The following is a 9,511-nucleotide window of genomic DNA, read 5'->3' as shown; positions in this document are numbered from 1 at the left end:
TCTCCAATTGCACTCTCCAGAGTGCTCAGTCCTTTGACCACCTTGTAGCCCCAGCCCGGGAGCCTTGGTGATCACCTTGCTGCGGTCTTAAGAGGCACACCGCGTGCTTCTGGCTTCATGCTGTAGCAACCCACAGCCCTCACCATGCACACTCCCAAGCATGACCAGGCCTGACTTTCCTGCCCCCTGCAGGGCTGTTCCTGAGACCTTTCCAAGGTGGGCAATGTCCACTCTGGCTTGACATCTGCAGAAACATCCCAGCTTCCTCAGCAACCTGCTTACATGCCTTGGCTTGCCTGTGTCTTAGGTGATTGTTTCCTCTTTATCACATGACCATAAACCAGTTCTGGCACAGGCAATCCAGCAAATTTTCTCACCAGCCAGTGGTTGTCTGCAACTGCACCTTCTCCAAAATTCAATTAACTATCAAGTTAAGAAAAAAGGGATTCTGTTGGAGCCAAACTGATTATTATAACCTGGGAAGCAGATTCTCAGAAAGCACTGAGAACTCTTCCACCTGTTAGAAGTTGAAGGCATAGACATCCTTTTTATTTTTTCTTTAATTGATTCTATGTTTTACATAAAAAGTTCAGTAAAAATTGGATAAAGTAAAGTGCACTGTTGTGGCCTCTCCCGTTGCAGAGCACAGGCTCTGGATGCGCAGGCTCAGCGGCCATGGCTCACGGGCCCAGCTGCTCTGCAGCATGTGGGATCTTCTCAGACCGGGGCATGAACCCGTGTCCCCTGCATCTGCAGGTGGACTCTCAACAACTGCGCCACCAGGGAAGCCCAAATAAAGTGATTTTAAGCAGTAAATCAATCTTATCAACATAGCACAAGGCTGGCCGAAACCACAAGGCAGCCTGCTCTGGAATATTTACATGATAACACATTAAACCTTGCAGGAGAACTTAAACCTTACTTACAAAGTCTTCTGTGATCCTAGCACGCAGAGGCTTAAAAGCAAAACAAAAGCCAAAAACCAGGAAAGACAAATTATTTTCAATACATTCACATATACCTTAAAATATAATACAGATCGTCAGGGTAAGGGGTCGTGGGTGAGGATGCACATGAGTCTGTGCGCTGACAGCACTGCCAAAGAGGAGACCCAGCCTTGAGAGTGGGGTCAGGCCTGGCCGGGGTCTCAGAAGGCAAGGTCTCAAGGGCCTAAACCCTTGCATCAGATGGCCTCTACCAACAGCTCACAACCAGGGACCGCTTGTTGTAGATGGAGCTCATTTTTGTAAGCTCATTCTGCAGGTTTGAATTCCCCAGGGTGATGTGTCATCAGTAGCACAGCCCTGACAGTGGGGTGGGGAGAGAGGGCCCACGGGATTTCTTCTCCTCAGAGTCTCTCCTACCAGCTTGCCCATCCTCCCACCCTGGCCCTGAAGGTCACTCTAATTCAGTGTCCCGTTTGGGTATGTAAACAACCCCAAACTTCTGCATGTACTTCTTAATGTACTCCTTGGTTTTGTGTCTCACATTCTCATTGCACTCCATGTCCTCGGGGTTCTTACAGTACTTCAGCGCCTTATTCATAACGCCGTGAGTAGCTTGCAAGCTAGGTGTTTGAAATCTTCAGTTGTGGTAATTCTTCCCACTTTGCAGTCAGGTTTCCAGTAAGGGTTCAGGCACTGGACGATGAACTGGGATATCTCTTTTCTGAATACTTCTTTGCTTTTCTTAGCCAGCTCACTGGGGGCATCTGCTTCTGCTGTCTTAGGCTTCTTTGAGATCTTCATGGGATTTTCATCATATGTTGGGGTTCCCAGGTCCATCTCAGCTTCATGCTCAAGGCTGGCATCATCTCCTGGGCTTTCCCAAGGAGGAGGATCCCACTGAGTCTGCCTTGTGATCACATGGTAGTAGTAAATCTTCCCTTCTGGGTCTCGGGCTGTCTTCCAGTTGGGAGGTAAGACAATGGTTTTTGGTTTGGGAGGAGATGTGGGTGGTAAATCCAAGAGGTTATTTGTCACAACCATTTCAGGTGGCTGTAAGGGCTGAGGCTACCCTGGTGCAACTATTGTAGTCACGGCTGTGGCTGGCTGTACCACCACTCCTCGTGGGTGAGCTGTGAAAATCTGTTGTCCCTGGATGTACTGAAGACTTGGCTGGGCATAACTCTGTACAATTGGTGGAGTTGTCTGTGAATAGGGTGACATCACACCATAGACAGTTGGACAAGCCTGTCCTTGATAATATATGGTTGCTTGAGACTGTGCAGGAGAGTACTGCTGCTGTACACTCATGGACTGTTGGTTTGAATCCCAAACACCATAATTCTGTCCCTGGACTGGGCCTGGGGCTGGCACTGGCAGGATGGTGACACTGGGGTCTTGGTGTACCACACCATCACTTTGGGCCACATACTGTGAACTGGAAACTTCCACAGGGGCTGCCACATGTGGCACCACTGGCACAGGTGGAGGGGCAGCAAGGGGTTCTGTAGAATGTCCCACCAAGGGCTGAGAATAATCTTAAGGAGAAGGAGAACACACAGGATCCATGCTGGGTGTGGGGAGGAGCACCTTACCAGCATTAGGATTGCTGGGATCCACATAGGCCTGCATGGAGTAACCTGGTGGGTAGCCAGCAAAGTGGTGATGAGGGGCATGGTAGCCAAGAGAGTCATAGGGCAGTGGAGACGTCATTCCCAGGTTCTGCATCTGCTGCTGTTGTTTTTGAGCCTCCCGCTGAACTACCTCCTGCTCAAACAACTTTCGAAGCTCCTCTGTAGAAAGTTGATTGCGATCTTGAATTCGTACTTTCTTTTTAGAAGTTGGTGTATCATATCTGCCACTGGCCTTTTTTTTCCCTGCTCATAGGCAGAAGAAGGTGGTGAGAGGGAGCCCCTTCATTTCCTTTTCTCTTTATTTTGAGTTTGTTTGTCTGGGTCTCTCTTTCTTGACCTGTTAGGAGTTTGGGGGGCAACTTTGATCTCTGAAGCCAACAGCATCCCTTCCTTGTTCGGTTATTGTGCTCTCCTTTTCAGTTTGCCTTTTCTTTGGAATTCGATATACCTCCTTTAGGTCTTTTCAACTGTCCAGGAGCTTGGTGGCCAAATCACTTATATCTACTGTTTTATGTGGCTGTTCCTGGCTCTTCTCACTCTCCACATCAGGTATACCCTCCTCTTCATCTTGGGATGGTGTTTCCTCAGCAATAGGTTCGGCTAGTTTTGTGCCATTGCTCTCTTTAGGCTCTATTTCAGTGTCAGCCTCTGGTTCAGATGTGGGTAGCTTAATGGCCTCCACAGCAATTTCACTATCAACTTTGATTCAGGCAGCTGTTGTGTGAGTAGCTGTTTTTCCTCTTCTTCTATAGGGACGTTTTCTAACTGGTCAAGGTCCTCTTTGCCATCCTTGCCTTCTAGCTCACTGATAGCATCAGAGATCGCACTGTCCATGCCATTTTCACTTATAATTTTAAGTCTGCAAAACATTAGCTTCTTGGGGGTGTCTGTGTCAGCTTCTATGCTCAGCTTAGAGAACGTGTGTGAGCACGTGATGTATTCTCGGTAGAATACCCATCTCCTTCTCTCAGCTGAGGGACAGCAGTCTTGGTTTGAGACCAACATTGAGTAATAGGAAGTACTTTGCTTTCCTCCAACATATTTTTAGTAGGAATGGGTAAATGTTCCAAAGTCTTTATAATCTCTTCCTGAAACTTCTGGTTACTTTCCCGGCCATCACATAGTTCTTCCATCCAGATCCACAACAAAGGCAGCCCATGACGTTCCAGAAAGGACTTCAGGCAAGACTGTGAATGTGTGTTCTGTATGAGCTTGAGACAGGTAAGTTTCTGTTCCAAAGTTTCAATTCTAACCATTAGCCAGGATAAGCTGAGCACCTGGTTTTTATCAGAGAGACCCTCACCATTCTCCATCAGAGCTTCTAGCTCTCCATCCACCAAATCCTTCTTCCGAGATCGTTCTTTCTTCATTTTCCCTCCTGCTGCTCTGATGTTGACTCTGTTCTCTCCTCACAGGTAACCCCGGCAATTAGCCAACCCACAGAAACATCTCTGTGCTTCCTTCCTGAACTGATAGTCAAATGTTAACTCTGAGCCTGAAGGAACCAGTTTGGTGGTAAAAATCCCAACTCTCAGTTGTCCGTTCACAGTCCATTTTCGAGTCTCACAGTTTGGTTCATAGCTGTGATTCATAAACGGGAGCAATTTCCTTTTTGAGGGGCATCTATTATCTCATCATTCTTCAGGGCCATGAAATAGTAGTGGATGTTTTTGTTTCGTGCATACTCCTTTACCCGGGCTTTAAACTCTTTATGATCAAGTACCTCTTCACAATATTCCAGGACAAAGGTGTTCGAAGGAAGGTCTTTAGCAGGTCTCAAGCCCCAGCCTTTCTTTTCTGTGAGTATGACTTCCACATCTGCATGCTGTTTTCTTTGAAACCGTCTATTGGAACAATAATCCCCATTTGGACAACGAGAAGAACATTCAATCATGAGAAGATGAATAAGACAATCTTTCCCACATGCTATTTCACCTTGAGCTCTTTCATCTTTAGAAAGAGGTGTACACTCACACTGCATTCGCTTAATATCCCGATGGGATTTAGTCTTCTTTCTTTCTGTTAAATAAACATTTTATTCAATCAGATCAAAGTAAGAAGGCATCTTCCCTTGTTTGGCACACTCCTTCCACCACTCTGGGTCCCTGAAGTCCTTCATGACACACAAAGGCCCAACCAATGCTGAGCTTAGAGGCACTGCTGTCTCTCCCTGCTCTACCTCCACTCTAACTTTCTTTCTGTCTTGAAGCTCACCATCACTTTCAGAATCACTCCCCAATTCCTGTCTCCTTTTTTTAAGAGGCCCTCTATCTTTCATATCATTTTTTTCTAAGTTTTCAAAAGATCTTTCTCCTCATTCACAGCTAAAGAGTCCTTAATGGAATTGTTGCTTATTTCAGGTGCTTACACTGACCCCTTGTCCTTCTGAAGGGACAGAAAAAAAATATTGGGCTGGCCTGAAAAGTGAGATCCTCCACGTTGATCCCAATTCTCCTCCTCTTCACGGTCATCTGTTAAGGAATCTGGTACCTGCCCTTGAATTCGGTCATACACAACCCCAGTTCCAGGTGGTCTACCTGCTGATCTTGGATCCCAGTAGCCATTGCCTTGCCAGTAATTACCTGTCCCACTATACTGTTCTGCACTTTGCTGATACTTGTGTCCACCACAGGCTCCATAGCTGCTATCAGGTTGCTGGTATGTGATAGTAGGCTTTTCTTGTTGAGAGAAGTCCCACCCTAGATTTCTGAGCTCTTCTGATGATGAACGGAAACCATCCACTTGGGAGATCTCACAAGAAGAAAAATTTGACTCTGTTTTTCCCAGTCTACTATCTGGCCTGTTAGGGAAAGTGGTCTGTTGCCAAGACTTACTTGAGACATCTTCAAAATCATCAGAAGAATAAACTGGCAGCTCTTCTTTCTGCCTAGAAGTTATTTTGGCTTTCACTGCTTCCTCAGAGTTTGGATGACCTAGAGGATCATATTTTATGTCTGTATGACTGTAATATCAACCCCATCACTCTGAGGATGAGCAATTTCAGACAGGTGATTATCTATCTGTTTTTGGCTGGGCTGTGTAAAAGAGATTTCTGAATTCTTCTCTGTTGCTTCATGAAAGAAGAACTTCTCAGTTTGAGGACAGGCTTTACTTGCTATACTCTCAAATTTTTCCTCATATGAATGCCTCCTTGGCTCCAATCGCTCATCTTCCCAGTAGTCAGAATAGTGTCTGTAACTTTGACTGCTCCGAGAAGAACAAGGACTTGTTTCTTCCATGGGAAAGTAGAATTCTTTGGCACAACCACAACAGACTGAAGACAGTTTCTTGGGATACTGCTATCATCAAAATCTGTATCTTCCGAATCACTTTCATCACTTGAACTTTTGGAAGAACCAGAATAATCTTCATGGACAGTGGATACAACCTCTGAGGCATGACCACTACTGTCACATTTTAAGGTATATGTTACACCATCACTGTCCTCCATGATTAAATTCAAATCTCAAGAAGAAAATACAACTTCTGAGTCATCAGAAGTACGTGCATGTCCTCTTCCACCTTCTTCATCTAAAGAGATTTCTGGTCTTCCTCTTCTATCAGGCAGTATGGAGTTCCCTTTTTCTTGAGTCTCTTGCACACATTTCCCAGATAGTCCATTATTATGCCTGTTTTCCCAGGAAGCAAATCCTCTTCCTGAATGAGGAAGACCACTAGCTACTTGTATTATTTCTTTCTCTGCATGCTTTAAATAACTCTGAGCTTTTACTCTTCAGCACAGCATTCAAAACTGGAGATGTATTCTCTCCACATTGCAAGAGAGTTAAACTGTCTACGTTTGTCCCTCGTGTAAGACTCTGAAGAGATGAAGCAATACATGAGCTCCCTGTAGGTGGAAATAAATCATCAAAATGATTAACAGAAGCTGAACTAGTACTACCAACACTCTGCATATATTCTCCACATGCAAATTTTGAGTGCTGATCTGTCAGACTTCCATTATCACATATAACTGTTTTTGATTTCAAATGCACATTCATAAAGCTATTTGAAGAAATCTTCGTTACTAACGGCTCAGTATTTTCAGCTCCGAATGACACAAAGAAGGGCAGTTGTCATTTGAAGTACAGTATATATCTGAATCTTTGCTTTTACATCAAGAAACTCTCACATCAACTGGTTCTTTAACTATTGTTTTGGAATAATCTATAGTCATAACTGGCAAAGATATGAGGTGATCCTGGTGTGGTGACACTGGAGGTTCTGTTTCTCTAAATGGGCTTTCTGACTTACTATGCTGCATGCAAGTATCATCCAAGTTTTTTTCTTTACATCTATTAATGTTTTGAAATCCATTTGATGAAAGCATGCACGTTTTGACCAAAGGGGATACCTCTGATCCATTCACACTATCATCAGAAGACATCAAAACAGTGTCACATTTAGAAGTGCAAAATGTTGCCAAATCAGATTCTGCCCCAGGAGATCCGTTTATATTAAATTCGGTGGGACAATAACTTCTTAATTGATCATTCTTCACTTTACATAAAGAGTCTAATTCCTTAATACTGTCATAGCTATCATGTCCTATAAATTCAGACTTAAAAACAGGTGATTCATCTAGCTTTTTAAAAGTAGGTGAATCATTTAATCGATTTGATGGAGATGGCGACCCAATCTTCTCTCTTTCAGGAACTTTACTAATCACTCTTAATTCACTACCTTTTGAACAAGGAGTCTGTAAACTAAAAGAATGAGACTGTTTGATTTCCTCATTCAATTCTGTACAACATAAAGAATTTTTAAATTTATCAGACTTGGTTGCAGGTTTTGAAGGGCAGACTTATAATGGGAAGCACTCTTACTGTGCTTGGAATATGATGACCCGCGTCGGAATCCCTGTTCATTAGTGGGAGAATAACATATTTTCATTGCTTCATTTTCTGAAGTCCTTTTGGATTCTCCTTCTAATTTTGAAGAATCCTTTCCTCTTTTTTCCATCTCTAAGTAAGAGGACTCAGTTTGACAGTCTCCATCAGATTTAGAATAGGAGGATGGCGTCTTATGTCTCTGTAAGAGCAAGGAGGAGACAAGGTGCGCCTTGAGTATGTCTTCTTATACTAACCATCCGAGTCAGAACTTTGTCTTGACCTGTTATCTGTATATGGCAGAGACTAGCGTGCCCTCTCTCGATAAGGGGAACTCCTATGGTAACAACCATCATAATGAGAGTCGTCATAATGGGATCGTTCTGACCGAGAATAGGGTGAAGTAGTTCTAGAACCTCTGTCAGATCTAAAACGAAACCTGCTCTACCTTCGCTCTCTCTCTGGTCTACAGCGAGAAGATATATAACAAGTATCTCTTTCAAGTTTTGAGTAGCTAAAATATTTATCATCTCTCTCTGTTTTAGATTGTGAAGATTTGAGGAGCTCTGCTTAATGTGTAATGCAGATGCACACTGGACATTAGGGAGGGAGAAGGCCCGAACAGAATTCTGTGTTTAATTTTTTTTGTCCTGCCTTTAAATTTTATTCCAGCAGAGGTATGAATGCCAGAGGGGGATCCTCTTCCAAGCTTGCCTTTTTTGGGTGCTCTCCCTCTGCCCTAGGGTACTGTTAAGAGTTCTCAACATGCAGTCATCACTCAGCATGAGCAAGGAATTGGTTCTAAGGCTCCCCCTGCCCCCCCCAGTCCCCTGTGATTGCTGAAATCTCTTATATAAAATGGAGTAATACAGTCTGCCCTCAGTACCCCGGGGCTCCACATTGGAGGATTCTGCATCCAAGGATTCAATCTACTGCAATTCAATTTACGGTTGGTTGAATCCAGGGTGCAGAACCCATCGATACAGAGGGGTAATTGTATTTATTTCACTCTATTATAGCTTAACATTTCTGGTTAAATTTACCGTGGTCTGTCTCCTGGTTGGACCTAGATTGGTAGAGGTGTGATGACTTGTTTGAGTTTGGGACAAATAAGTGAGCATGAGTAGCACTTTCTCCCCTCTCTTTGGGAATAAGCTGCACACAGAAAGCATGCATTGGGCCCCATTTCTCCATAAATATTACAAGGGCAGGTGGCAAAATAGTCTGTGTCCAGTGCTGTCTGTGGCTGGATGCATATGTCTGTATCATTATGGGCCTCAGTGTAAGGAAGCCCTCTTTTACACAGATATAAGGCTGAAATTAGAGAATGAGCATTATTAGTAATAAAGACAATACATCATGTTCCACATACCTCTTGTCTACTTATGAATTACTTTAGAACCTGGGTGAGGAAGAGGTTAACATGCTTCACTTAAGGGAAGAATCTTATTACTATTTCTTTTGACAAGTTGAGTGTGAATTGGTTTTATCACTTCCTAGGCTTGTTCTATTCATAATTAACATATATTGAAACTTACATTAATATAAACAGACAATCCTGCAATATTTGCTGTCAGAAAATAGATAAGGGACAACCTTCAAATCCAACTTTTGTGTAGTTGGGCCTTCAACTATAAGCAGGTTTTAGTTATTTTTCTAAGTTTCTTATGCTTTTCATGGTGAGTTGAATATCTTTATTATAAAAAAAAGGTTTCTCTGTAAAACTAAACATTTTAAAGAACATATACAACATACATAAGGGTCTCAAAATGCTCACTTTTCATAAAAATGACATCTATTTCCATAGATGAGTTCATCAACATCCTGACAGCTGATGGAAAAGTGACACATAGGCTTTAGGGTCTAGATCACAGATTCTGTCACCTAGGAAGCTTTCAAGTACAGCAAGTAATAGAAAAACCCAACTGAGAATGGCTTACATAGAGTGAACCAATTAACTTCCTTTGAAACTACAGAGATACATGTTGCTAGGAGTGAAACTAGAAGCTCACATAATGTGACTTAGAACCTAGTTTCTTTCAGTTTTTAACTGTCCCTTCCCTGCTGTTGACTGTTTTTGGACAAACTCCCTCCCTCCCCCCAC

General features: G+C 43.2%; 1 pseudogene; it reads right to left on the bottom strand.

The window, feature by feature from the left end:
• Positions 1-1,398: 1,398 nt before the first annotated feature.
• Positions 1,399-7,555, bottom strand: LOC132508063 (histone-lysine N-methyltransferase SETD2-like; annotated as a pseudogene).
• Between the last annotated feature and the right edge of the window lie 1,956 nt (positions 7,556-9,511).

The sequence above is a fragment of the Lagenorhynchus albirostris genome, chromosome 17, assembly GCF_949774975.1.
Source record: "Lagenorhynchus albirostris chromosome 17, mLagAlb1.1, whole genome shotgun sequence".
NCBI classification, from domain to species: Eukaryota; Metazoa; Chordata; class Mammalia; order Artiodactyla; family Delphinidae; genus Lagenorhynchus; species Lagenorhynchus albirostris.
The sequence above is the reverse complement of the archived record's forward strand: the minus strand, read 5'-3'. Positions and strand labels throughout refer to the sequence as shown.